Source organism: Belonocnema kinseyi, chromosome 4, assembly GCF_010883055.1.
Source record: "Belonocnema kinseyi isolate 2016_QV_RU_SX_M_011 chromosome 4, B_treatae_v1, whole genome shotgun sequence".
Classification (NCBI taxonomy): domain Eukaryota; kingdom Metazoa; phylum Arthropoda; class Insecta; order Hymenoptera; family Cynipidae; genus Belonocnema; species Belonocnema kinseyi.
Genome location: NC_046660.1, coordinates 50,885,102 through 50,899,354, shown reverse-complemented (window position 1 = coordinate 50,899,354; position 14,253 = coordinate 50,885,102). Strand labels below are relative to the sequence as shown.

Here is a 14,253-nt window from a genome sequence, read left to right as displayed (position 1 = left end):
GTTGGAAACTGAAGAAAATGTTACTGTTAAAAACTCAATGCTCAATTTTCTACAATTTTCAACAATTGAATTTTCAAATGTTGAATATTTAAATATCTGTTTTCAAAAAAATTTTCTTCAATTTTTCGAAACAATTGAAAATTAAATTTTCAACACAATTTAAAGTTAAATTTTCAATTACCTTTTTTTCGAAAGTACAATTTGCAAGTTTGGATAATTAAATTATCTGTTTTCTTCAAATTTCAGCAGTTGAAAATTCAATTTTCTAAAGTTCGATTATTAAATTCTCATGTTGAATTCAACAGTTCGAAAATGAAGAAATTTCAACTACTAAAAACCTAAGGTTTATTTTTCTTCAATTTCCATACATTTTGAAGTTTCTTCAATTTTCAACAGTTAATAATTTAATTTTTCATTTTGATTAATTTTCATCAATTGATAATTCAATTATTAATTTTCTTCAACTTTCCAGGGTTGAAACTTAAATTTTGAAATAATTAATTTTGTATTTTTTTCAATTTTCAACAGTTTAATGTTCTACTGTTGAAGATTCAATTATTAATTTTGTTCTATTTTCAACAGTTAAATATTCAATTTTCTTGAATTATCGACACTTGAACATTAAATTTTTTATTATTCATTTATCACAATCTCATGTTGTATTCAACATTTGGAAATTGTTTGCAATTTAATTACAATTTTTCTTTGATGGAAAAAGTTAATAATTCAATTTTTAATTATCTTCAATATTTAACAGTTAAAGTTTTCACTTTCGATAATTCGATAATTTTTGACAGTGGAAAATTAAAATTCTCTTCATTTCTTAGCAGTGCAAGAAAATTTTAAAAATTGAATTTTCATTTGTTAAATATTCAATTATCATTTTTATTTCTTCCTTGACAGTTTAAAATTCAATTTTACGCTTTAAAAAAAAAATAGAATTTGCAACTTTTGAAAATTCAATGATCAATTTCCTCCTAGCCATTAAAAATAATATTAATAAAGTCGACAGTATACAAATTAAGTACAATAGTGACCAACGACAGTTTGCAGGTCTTCGTGATTTTGCAATTTTTCAATTCCCAATAAATTTGCAGCGAAAACCAATTTTTCGAAAGACACAAATAATTTCGCAAATTGACTCGAAATAAGGAAATGAAAACGGAAATAGAATTCTATAATTGAAGGCTATTTTCAGGATGTTTTTGTCGTCCCTGTGAAGACTGCTTTGATATCCTAGGTCCTTTAATTCTAAATTTTCTCGACTCATACGATAAATACTTTAATCTAAACTGTCTAACATTATAACGAATTGACTAATTTTTTTCCTCTTCGACTACGTCAATATTTAGTGAGTCAAATATTTTTTGCCCTTGATTATCTACGATCGTACATACATTATCTAGATTTTAACAAATTCTAATTTTGAGATATATCACCGCACTTAATACTTTACTTACTATCACTATTCTCAACTACTGTCTCGTGGAACAAATTCAAGTCGAATTTGAAAAAAACTATATTTTCTGATATCAATTAATACGCAGATTAATAGTCGATCGACCCTAGTTGCGAAGATATATTTTCAAACTCGTGACAATGAGTTTCGATTCCGATAATTCTAAAAACTAATTTGATTCAACTTAGCTTAAAAAGTTTTAATTTTAATTACAAATATTTCCAGGTTGCAGTGATTTGGACAGTAATATTTTGTTTAGTATAGATGATTTTATTTAGACTTTATGAGTTTATTTTTGTTATCTAAATCTTCCCTTTTTCGGCCGTATTTTTGATCAATTTGTACCTTTGTAAGAATTTATTTCGAATTTAAGGATTTATAAAAATATATAAGACATTGAATTAAAATTCAAGGTTTACAGGGATCCCAGTGAAAAAGAAGCTCAAAAAAGTTAAATAGGGTAATTTTTGTCACGAAAAAAAAGAAAAATAGGGGAAGTATTAAACATGAACCTTTAAAGTTACAAAATAGGAAATAATCTTTTAATAAGAAATGTTGTATTTCTAAATAATGTGAATTTATTTTTTAATGAGCGAAAAAATCGACTTTTCTTTAAATTCTCGTTTCATTTATTGAAATGCTTATTTATTAAATTCTCATGTTGAACTCAATATTTGGAAATTTAATAAAATTTGACTGTTAAAACTCAATGTTCAATTTTTTCAATTTTCAACTTTCGAAAATTCAATTATCAATTGTTTTCAATTTTCAACAGTTGGAAATTCGATTTTCTTCAATTTTCAAAAAGTTCTACTTGTGAAAAATCAATGCTCAATTTTCTTTCATTTTCAAATCTCTTTAATTTTCAACAATTGAGAATGTAATTTGGAATTCTCTTGAATTTGCAACAGTCGAATTTTATACTGATGATAAATGAATTATAATTTTCTTGAATTTTCAACAGTTGAATATTGAATTTTCTCCGATATTGACCGAATTTTCTTCAATCTTCAACAATTAAATCGTCAGTTTTCTTAAATTGAAAACAATTAAATTATTAACGATTGAATTGCCATCTGTTGAAAATTCAAGTGCCAATTTCATTAAATTTTTCAACAACTGAAAATTTCATTTTCAATTTTCTTATATTTCACATGGTATAAATTCAATTTTAAACGACTGAATTTTCATTTTTCTTCAGTTTTTGAAACTTGTTAAATATTCAATCATCATTTAGTTTTAATTTTTAACAGTTAATAATTTCAATTCTCCTTTATTGTAAACAATTGAATTTTCTGTTGCTGATTATTAATTTTCTTCAATTTTCAACAGAAGAAAATTAAATTTTGAATTATTTTCAATTTTTAACAGTTGAATTACCTACTGCTAATAAATCATCAGTTATTACTTTTTTATAATTAAAAAAAGGGAAAATTCAATTTTCTTAATTAAAAAAAAATTCTTGAAAACTCAATGATCAGTTTTCTTCGATTTTCAACAGTTAATTCAATACATTTAATAATTAAATTAATTTTTTTTTCAATTTTCAACGGATGAATATTCAGTTTTCATTAATTCAGAACAATTGAAATTTCAAAAATCGAGTGTTCATCTGTTGAAAATTCAAGGATAAATTTTTTTCAATTTGCAATAGTTAAAAATTCAGTTTTTAACAATTGAATTTTCAAATAATGAAAATAAAAAAAATTGAAAATTGATTTTTAAACTTTAGTAAATTAATTAAAATTTTATTTATTTAACAAATATTACAATCCATAAAAATAATCTTGATAATTTCAATTCCCTTTAATTGTGAACAATTGAATGTTCTGTTGTTGATTATTAATTTTCTTCAATTTTCAACAGAAGAAAATTAAATTTTGAATTCTTTTCAATTTTGAACAGTTGAATTATCTACTGTTAATAATTTATTTATTATTATTTTAATTTAAAAAAAAGAAGAAAATTCAATAGAAAAAAACAGTTCCTTGAAGACTCAATTATCAGTTTTCTTCGATTTCCAATAGTTCATAAATTAATACATTTAATAATTAAATTAATAATAATTCTTTTTCAATTTTCAACGGATGAATATTCAATTTTTAGTTTACTTCAATTCTGAACGATTGAAATTTCAACAATTGAGTGTTCGTCTGTTGAAAATTTAACGATCAATTCTCTTCAAATGGCAATAGATAAAAATTAAATGTTTAACAATTGAATTTTCAAATAATGAAAATGAATATAATGGATCATATAATGGATTCTTGGCAGGGAATTTGTAAGATTAAAAAAAATCCTAACTCAGATCATCTCCTTACTAGGTCGTTACAAATACATTAACGATGATATAAAAAAAGTCCGACAAAAAATAAAATTGGTTGAATAAGCCATGTTATATATTAAAAATCTTTCTCATGATCAAGATAATTTTCTTTTAAATACCATTATTATAATTAAATACTGATACTTTGTCGTCAGAAAAATTATTTTAGCTTTAAAGTGTTATTTAAATCCTAAATAAAATAAACATTCGCAAATGTTTTATTGGTAAGATTTAAAAAATAAAATTTTATACACAAGGCCACCAAGTTTGAAACGTACATTTTCGATTTTCTTTCCTTGAAATTTACTAAATTATTAAAAATAAATAAATAAAGTATAAAATAAATTATTAAAAATTTCGACTTAGCCACAAACTGCATATTTACATTTACTTAGTAAATGAATTTGCAAGCAAATGAAAATTAAAATTTTGCAATTCATAATTGAGACTACTTTTTTGGTCCGAAATTAGCCGCGAAATTCAAATCTTGTATTATCAAAATTAACGTATGTATAGAAAAAAAGGAAAAAAATGAAAGTTCTTCGCGAATAGGAGAAAAAGGGGAAACCAGGAGGATAAAGGATAAAGGGGCTTAAGATAATAATAATAATAATAATAATAATAATAATAATAATAGGGCTTAAGCCACCTAAGGGAGCAGTTTGATTAAATGATAGCAGCTCCACGATTTCCTGATAGGTATCTCGAGACTTAAGAGGCTTTTATGATTAGATGAAAAGACATGAAAAAATTAAAGAAAGTTCCTTTATCCCAGAATATAACTTTTTCTATGTATTTTCATTCACTAATGAAGTATCTGGCTTTAGAGTTTAAATAATACAAAATTTAATTCAATTTGTAATTTATTATCTGTTTTTAATTGAAGTTTAAATTTAATGTCCAGGTTTACCTCGATAAACGGATATTTTTCTAAAATTCCATTTTCATCTGAAATTGAAAATACTAAAATCCCCATAAAAAGAATTCTGAAGAATCGTATAAAAACTTTATCGTTATCGCTGTTCGCACACATATCTTTTCGCCATGAAAAGAGGACACTGGAAGTTTCGTCTTTGTAAAAGTTTAAACTGAGCCGTAGTTCCTGTTGCATCAAAACATAGCAGAGATGCAGTTTTAAATTGTGAAAGGGTTTTCAGACAAATCATAAAAAAAGAAAAACGACTAAAGTTTAGACTTTAAATTTTACATTAATAAGCCATCCTCAAAATCCTCCTGCATTTTTAGGCGTCTATTTATACTGTACTCCTCCACAGAGAGGTTTTATTAAATTTCAAATTTCAAGGAGTTATTTTCAACTCCAAAAAGAATTGACCTTTTTCCTACAGCTGGTCTTGAGTAAAAAAAAATTAAAAATTAAATGTAAATTTATTTCGGGATCATAGTCCGTCTTTTCCGCTTTAAATAAAAAAGAAAACCCTAAACATACCTAAGATTGAGAATTTTAACCAATTTTCTACTTTTTAATATATTGTTAGAAGATTTCAGTCAATTAAAAAAAATAAATAAATAAATAGAATTTCAAAACATTAAAGAGCAAGAGGTTTTAAACAAAATTATTAACTTTTTTATGATGCCAATTTCAAATATTTTCTAAACGAATTTTTTATGGTGATAAAGAGAAAAAGTTTCGTAATGAATGTATAATTTCCAATGTAAAGGAAGAATTAAAAAAAAAGAGTTGAGTTTTGTACTCAAAAATAAAATCTTTTACTAGAAAAGTTAATTTTCAATAAAATATTTTAATTTTTAACCAAATCGTGGAACTTTATACCAAGTTATTGAATTTTTGAGCAAAAAAAAAGAATTTTGTACAAAACAATTTAATTTTCACCCTGAAAAAATGAATTTTTAAACAAAAAAATATCCTTTCAACCAAAAAGATGACATTTAACTAAAATGGTAAAATTTTAACAATGTAGTTTTAATTTCAATGTAGTGGAGGAATTTTCAATCAAAAAGGTGAATTTTCAATCAAGAAAATGAATTTCCACAAACAAAGAATAATTTCTAACAAACATACATACATTTTTAAACAAAAACTGGAATAGTTGATATTTCATACAAGAAGATTTCAATTTAAAATACAAAATTTAATTAAACCAAAAAGACTACTTTGAATATAATTTATACATTTTTGACCAATGAATTGAATTTTCGACTAAAATATTGAAAAAAAGTTTTTTATTTTAAATAGAAAACTGTTTAGTTCGACAAAAAACGAGCTTTTAACCAATTGGTATATAACTGTTACATAACCAGCAATTCAATTTTCAACCAAAAAGTTGTATTTCCAACTTAAAAGAATTTTTTCAAAATTTTAAAAATCAATATTAAAAAAAATATTGATTCTAAACCAGCAGGAAAAAAAACAGAAAATGATCAAGAAATGGGATAGTTGATATTTCAACCAAAAAAGATTTAATTTTAAATAAAGAAACAGCTTAATAAAAAACGAACTTTCAACAAATTGTTACATTTTGAACCGAAGGGATGGATTTTCAACCAAAAAGTTAAATTTTCTACGAAAAAGTACGAATTTTGAACAAACACACATGAATTTCTAACAAAAAATAAACTAGTTGATTTATCGAACAAAAAAGATTGTAATTTTTAATAGAAATACAATTTAATTAAACCAAAAAATAAAACGAACTTTCAACACAGTAATCGAATCCTCAATGATTCATTTTAAACTAAAAAGATTATTCGTCTACCAAAAATGATGAATTTTAAACAAAATCCGTAACACTTCAAGCAAATAATTGATTTTTTAACTAAAAATATAATTTTCCAAGAAAAAATGATATAAGTATATTTTACACTTCAAGAAATTAATTTTCAACAATTATGAATTAAGTTTCAACTAAAAGCTTAGTTTTAAACAAAAAATGGAATAGATTAGTTTTTAGTTGAAAAAATTAATTTTCAATAGTTAAATCTTTAACGAAAAAAGATGGATTCGGAATCGAGAGGATTGATTTTCTATCAAAAAAGGAAATTTCGCAAACATTAATTGATAAAAGATAAATATCAATTTTCAACGAAAACTGGTATAATCGAATTTTCTCTTAAAGGAATTAATTTTGAACGAAAAAAATCAATTTGCACAAAGTAATTGAACAATCTTAAATCAAAAAGATGAATTTTCAACCAAGAAGGTTAATTTTCTACAAAAAATACGATTTTTTAACCAAATAAATAAAGTTTTAATTATTAGTAGTTGAATTACAAACCAAATGTTTTGAACAAACATATATAAATTTTCAACCAAAAATGGAATAGCTGATATTTTAAACAAAAAAGATTTTAATTTGAAATAAAAAACATTTTTTTTATTTCAAAAAAAAAAACGAGGTTTTAACACATTGTTGCATTTTGAACTAAAAGACGAAATTTCAACTGAAATGGTTAATTTCTTACCAGAAATATGAATTTAAAAAAAAAGAAGTTCAAGGTTTAACTATGTAGTTCAGTTTTCAACCAAAAATTTTGAAAAAAAAAAATAACAAACATTCTAAATTTTCAAACAAAAAAGAGAAAGTTACAATACGATTCGTACAATTCGAACCAAACTGTTAAGTTTTCATCTAAAATGTTGAATTTGCAAACAGAAAAATGAATTTTTAATAAAGTAGCTCAATTTTTAACCAAGCAGTTGAATTTTTACCAAAAAGGTTCATTTCAGCCAAGAAGATGAATTTTCAACCAAAAAGACGAATTTTCTTCCAAAAAATACAAATTGTCAACCAAAAATGGAATAGATGATACTTCAACTAAACAAGATTTCCATTTTAAATGAAAAAATGTTTAATTCATTCAAAAAAGACGAATTTTCTACAAAATTGGTACATTCTGAATCAAAGCTACTTTGGTTCAAAATTCTCGAAATAGCCATATGATATAAAAAGTTTTTAATAATAAATCAAATCTTTTAATCAAGTTTTATTTCGGAAAACCCCCCAATTTTTGCCTAACATTAAACTACTGAACTACTGGGATCTCTGATATACTGCTTAACTAAAAATAAAAAATTAACTGAATCATTAGATTTGAATGTTACCATTGTTTAATAGATATAATGGACGTTGCCATGGAATGATAATGCAACTAAGCAACGGGTTTCTAGTCGGCCTTATTACAGCCTAGTGACCTCAAAATTATTATTTCATATTTACTGATTCAGTGCAAAGTGCATACACGCTACATATTATAAGCACACGAAATCCAATAAATCAAACTACCACATTTTCCAGTTTCCGGTACGTATTTCCCTTTATGCGCTTAAAAATGAGTGTCAAATGCACTTGAATTTATCACCGTTTATGACTCATACCTAATAGTTAAACAGGTGTTCCAAATTATCTTTAAATTTTGAATCATAATCGGAAAATTGAAACTGATATTTCAATTTCAAAGTAGAATATTCCGATTTGAAAACATCTCTTTACTTTAAGACCGAAAACAATTTCAAATCAGGCAAGATTCTACACTTGAAATCGCAGAATCTCTCGGCGACAAAATATGTTGTTTTTTAGAAGAATTTAGGCAATACGTTTTTTTTACGATTTACAAAAAAAAATGTATAAAAAGTTAAAGCTCTTTAAAAAGAGGTCTCTTTAAACCTCTTTAAACCTCTATATCTTTTGAACTAATTGTGATATTTATTATTTTCTTTTGGATTCTTAGAAGAATAAAAAAGGTGGGGTTTTCCAGAAAAAAATATTTTTTTATGTTTTCAAAATTGAAAGAATTAGTTTGTGAAAAGTCACATAAAAACAGATGAATTTTCAAGAACATAGTTATATTTTTAACGAAGGAGATACATTTTGAATAAAATGATATAAACTTTAACAACAAAATTAATTTCGAACAAAGTAGTTGGACTTTCAACCAAGTAATTAAATTCTCAATGAAGATGATTAATTTTTTGCCAAAAGAAAAATTTTGAGTGAAATACATTAAATTTTAATAAAACATTTGAATTTTCAACTAGAAAATATTCGTTTACAATCAAAACGGCAATAGTTAGATTTTTAGTTATAGAAATTAATTCTTAAGCAAAAAAAGAAACGCATCAAGATTAATTTTCTGCAAAAAATACCAATTTTGAACAAAATACATGAATTTTAAATTAAAAAAGATACATTTAGATTAAAATTGGCATAGTTAAATTATCATCGCTCGTAGCGCCGCTTGCGAAGAAATGCGAAATCGAGAACATCAAAATTCTCTGATTTTTCCTTGACTAATTTTTCATTTAAATTTTTTAATATTCAAATTCCAGCATTCTAATTTTGTTATATTTTCAATATAGCATATTTTATAAACGGAATAAAACAGTATTTCAAACCAAAAATCTCTTTTCTATTATAAAAGATGGCTTTTTAACAAAATACAGGAATTTTTAACAAAATAATTGAATTTTTAACATAATAGTTGAATATTCAACCTAAAAAGACAAATTCCCAACGAAAAAGTGCCATAGTTAAAATAAGCATTTTAAAACCAAAAAGAGAAATTCTAACAAATAAAGATTTTTCAGTCAACAAATAAATAAAAGTTTAATTTAAATTTTTGAACCTTCAAGCCAAAAGACAAATTTTCTTTACAAAAATTGAATTTTTAAACAAAAAATATGCCTTTTCAGCAAAAAATTAATTTTCCACGAAACTGATGCATTTTTACCCAACAAAAATGAAATTACAAAATAAATAATTATTTTAGCCAAAAAAGGAGAATTTTCAACTGAAAAATATTAATTTACAAAAAAATGGAAAAGTGACATTTTCTGTTAAAAATTAATTTTAAAACAAAAAAAGTATTTTCGACTAAACAGTTAAATTTCCAACCAGACATTAGCTTTCAATCAAGAAAATAAATCGTTAACAATGTAATTAGCTTTTACCTAAGCAGTTGAATTTTTAATTATAAAAGATTAATTTTCCACAAAATAATTAAACTTTCAACGAAAGAGATAATTTTCATCTTAAAACATAAATCTTTAACAAAAAAGTGATTTATTAACAAAGTGATTCAAACAAATTATTTAAATACTTAATCAAAGAATAATGATTTTTAACCAAAAAGTTGCAGTTTCATTAAAAAAAAATAGAATTTCTTTTATAATAGATAAAGTTTTAAATCAACAAGATAAATTTTCAAAAAACAGTTGAATTTTCGATTGAAAAAGATTTCAGTCCAGTTTTCAGGATTAAAATATGAATTTTTAAACAAGAAATAATTCTCTACGAAAAAAATTTAATTTTCAATCCAAAGAAACGAATATTTATCCCAAAGAGGATGACTTTATAACAAAATAGTTGTATTCTCTATCAAATAGTTGCATTTCTTTCCAAAAAATATTAAATTTTGTACTGAAAGAGATGAATTTGTAAAAAAATTCCAATTTTTTTATAACTAGAACTTTCATCCAGAAAATATTTTAGCTCATTTTTTAACACAACAAAATATAAATTTTCAGCAAAAAGTAAATTTTCGACGAAATAGTGCAATTTTAATGAAAATAGTGGACTTTTCGACCAAAAAGTATGTCTTTTTAACAAAAAAAAAATTAATTTCCAACCAAGAAGTTGCACTTTTATCCAAAAAAGATGACATTTTTCTTCAAACAGATGGATTTTTAATTAAATAAAAAGAAAAATGAATTTTAAAAAGATAGTTGAATTTTCTTCCAGAAAATATTTCAGTTATTTTTTCAATACCCAAATATTATATTTAAAAAGTAGAATTTTAAACCAAAAAATATGACTTTTTAACGAACTTGTTAAATTTTCAACCAAACAGTTGCATTTTTATCCATGAAAGATGTAATTTCTGCTAAAGCAGGTGAATTTTAAAATCAGAAAGACAAACTTTCAAAAAAAGAGTTGAATTTTCAACCGAAAAGTTTCATTTTTATTCAAGAAAGATTAAAGTTTAATCCAAAGAAGATTCTAGATCACTTTTTAAAAGCAAAATAAGAATTGTAAACAATTTATAAACAAAATTGATGTCTTTTAGAGAAAACTATGAAATTTTCAACCATATAATAAAGTTTCTAACTTAAAGGATAATCTTCAGAAGAAAATAGTTGCAAATTTTGAATATTCTAATCTGAAAATATTAACGTTTTTAACTTATTCTATTTTCGAAATTTTAATATTAAATTATTTAGAATCGAGATTCTTTAATTCAAGATAAGATTGTTCAATTTTTAAAGCTTTGAATTAGAATTAAATTATATAATTTCAACTACTTTTTAATAAAATTGTGCATTTAAAAAAAATTACAATCTGAAATTTTTCAATTTGGAACGCTTTTAATTAGAAATAATACAGTTTTAATTCCTATGAATTATAATAATCAAATTTTATGAATTGTATTTGAAAAATATTTCATTTTTAATGTTTTAAACTTGTCCAATTTCCGAATTTTTCTTACAATCTTAAATCATTGAAATTCGTGATTCTTATATTTAAAATAAAATGGTCTCATTTTTAAACTTTAAATTAGAAATTATAACGTTTCGAATAAGATTGTCTAATTTTTTAAATTTCATTTAAATGTTTAAAATTTATAACGTTTTTAATTAGAAATAATAACATTTGTAAAACTTTTATTTCAACGCTTTTCCCCAAGAGGCGCTAGGAAGATGCCAACTAATTAAATCCGAATCTATGCGTCAAAATAGTTAAATTTTCAATAATAAAATTATTTTCCAATAAAAAATAAAAGAAATTTTCAACAATAGTGTTAGATTTTTTATAAAGAAGATAAATGTTTCACAAAATAAAGTAATTTTCAACCAAAAAATATGAATTTTCAATGAAGCAGTTGAAATAAAAAAAAAATAAATTAAGAGCGATACATTTTTCATCAATAAAAAAATTCACAAATTTCGTTCAAAATTGATATTTATTGACAAAAATTAATCTTGTTACTTGGCAATTCATATTTCCTTGAAAATTGAACTCTTTGGTTGCAGTTTATATAATTTTACTTTAAAATTTACCTCCTTGGTTAGAAATTTAAATATTTTCTTCCAAATTCGGGATTTTGGATCAATTTAAAAAAATGTTCTTCAAATTTTGAAAATATGAACAGAATATATTTTCTCGAAACCCCCACCTTTTTTATTCTTATAAATATTTTTGTAAAGTTTCTAAATATAAAAGAAAGGAATTTTATTAGCATCATGTGGGATAAACCATTTTCGAGGCCCAGAACATTTTTTTCTCCCTAAGGATATAATTTTGAAGTTTTCTCGTAAATTATGTCTTAACATTTTTCGTATCTGTCATTATTTCCAAGAAAAAGTAGTAAATTCGATTGTAAGAAAAAAGAATTTTTCTGGCTACAAAAGTTAATTAGCAATCATAAAACTTACAAGATCGCTTCTTTATCATAGTAGAAGCTCAAAAAAAAGTGGCAAAAATTTCAAAATGGATTTTTGAAGAAAATAGATTTTTAAAGAAAGAAAGCAGAAAATTCAGATATTCAACTGAAAAATTAGTTTAACAAATTCCCCCTGCTAAGCTGATTACTACAACAAAAGTCCGTAATAAATTGAAGATTGGACGAATTACGAGGTAATGCCAAAATCGGCTTACCGAAGGGTGAAAATTTTTCAAATTGACACCTTACAGTTCCAGATAACAATTCAGGAAATTAAATAACATTTTATAGTTTACTAATAATCAATAGACCCTTATCGATACTTTATGGTTAGTTATTCTTAAATTTAGACTTAAATAGTAAATACTTAATGGATTCTAAATACATATGTTAAATGATATCGACTATTCTTGAATAAAAGTCAAGTCTATCACACGATTTTAAATACTGATTATGAATTGATAGCTAGATTTCTACAATTTCGATTCCCTATTTATTCACTAATTAAATATGATACGCATTTTCAAAATCAGATATTTTGGCATTCGCCCTAAAAATTTTTTTTTGCTTGTTTGTTAATTTTGAAGCAAATTCAAAGGGATAGAGCCAACTAATAGTGCCCTCTCCGACAAATTGCACACATTTATAGCTCAATAACGGAATCATTTCCGTGAATGTGCAACGGTTACTGCCCATTAATCACCGCAACCTCCGGAGTTGGAACCTATGTTCACACATTTTGTCGAACATGGAAAATAATTAACGGGTTTTCAATTATTCAGAATTTAAAGCCAATTTTAATTATTAAATTAATTTCAATTTAATTAATTATAGAGAATATAAATCAGGGTGGCCGCAGGTCAGGCAAAATCGGGAAATTAGAGAAAATCTGAAAATCAGGGAAAAGTCAGGACATTTTTTTAAACAGGGAAAGCCAGAGATTTTGAAAAAATAGCAAAAATTAAAGAATTTCTGTAAGAAGCACTTTAAGTAACTGTTAAAAATAAATAGGGCTGCCACACACTCACTTTTAGTTTCTTTCTTTTCAAATCACTTTTTAGTCACTGTTTTAAGATAAAGTCACTTTAGTAACTTTTCTAAACGAAAAATCATTATAGTAATTTTTGTTTCAATAAATTAATCTATTTCTGAATTCTGTTGAATTATTTTGAAATATTTGAGGATATTTTTAAAAATTCCAAGGAATGGTCAATAAATTTAATTAATTTGTAGGGATTTAAAAAGATTTAAAAGAATTTAAAATATTTTAGGGCATTTTAAAAGATTTCAGAGTTTGAAATATTTTAGGGTATTTAAAAATATTTCAAGGAGTTTTGAATTTGAAGAATTCCAAATTTGAATTTGAAGCGACTAGAAATTTTTTTACAGATTTTAGGGCATTTTTAAAAATTCCAAGTAATTTTTAGGAGCTTTAAAAAGATTCAATGAATTTTAAAAAGATTTCAAAGGATTCGAAAAATGTTAGGGAAATTTAAAAGATTCAAAGGAATTTTTATTTAAAAAATTCCAAAGCATTCTTCACAAATTTCAGCAATTTAATGGGATTTCGAAATATTTGAAATATATTTGGTTACTTTAAAAGATTTAAAGAAATTTTTGATTTATTTCTGTAATTTTATGGGATTTGAAATGATTTGAAATATTTTGACGTATTTAGAAATATTCCAAGGAAATTTCTTTCGATTTTAATAATTAAAAGGGATTTTTAAAAAACTTGCAGAATTGAAGGCATTTCCAAAAATTTTAAATTCCAGAGTTTAAAAAAATTTCAAAGCATTTCAAAAAATTGTACAGGATTCGAAAAACGTTTAAGTACTTTAAAAGATTTTAAGGAATTTTCAATTGATTTCAATAATTTAAAGGCACTTCAAAGGATTTGAAAGATTTAAGGGCACTTAAAGAAATTTAGATTTTAAGATTTCCAAAAATTCGAAGTAATTTTTAAGAGCTTTAAAATTTTTAATTTGGAATATTTTAGGGTATTTCAAAAGATTTCCATAATTTTTAAGGCGATTTCCAAAAATTGTAAAGA

The 14,253-nt window shown here is 23.9% G+C and overlaps 1 protein-coding gene across 2 annotated transcripts in view; it reads left to right on the top strand.

Moving 5' to 3' along the window:
• Positions 1 to 7,941: 7,941 nt before the first annotated feature.
• LOC117172087 (dynein regulatory complex subunit 5-like) overlaps positions 7,942 to 14,253 on the top strand; it is a 90,709-nt gene continuing 84,397 nt past the window's right edge. For both annotated transcript variants that reach the window (XM_033359847.1, XM_033359846.1), the window contains exon 1: positions 7,942 to 8,065. The gene's annotated coding sequence lies outside the window, so the exon portion shown is untranslated. The remainder of the gene's footprint in view (positions 8,066 to 14,253) is intronic.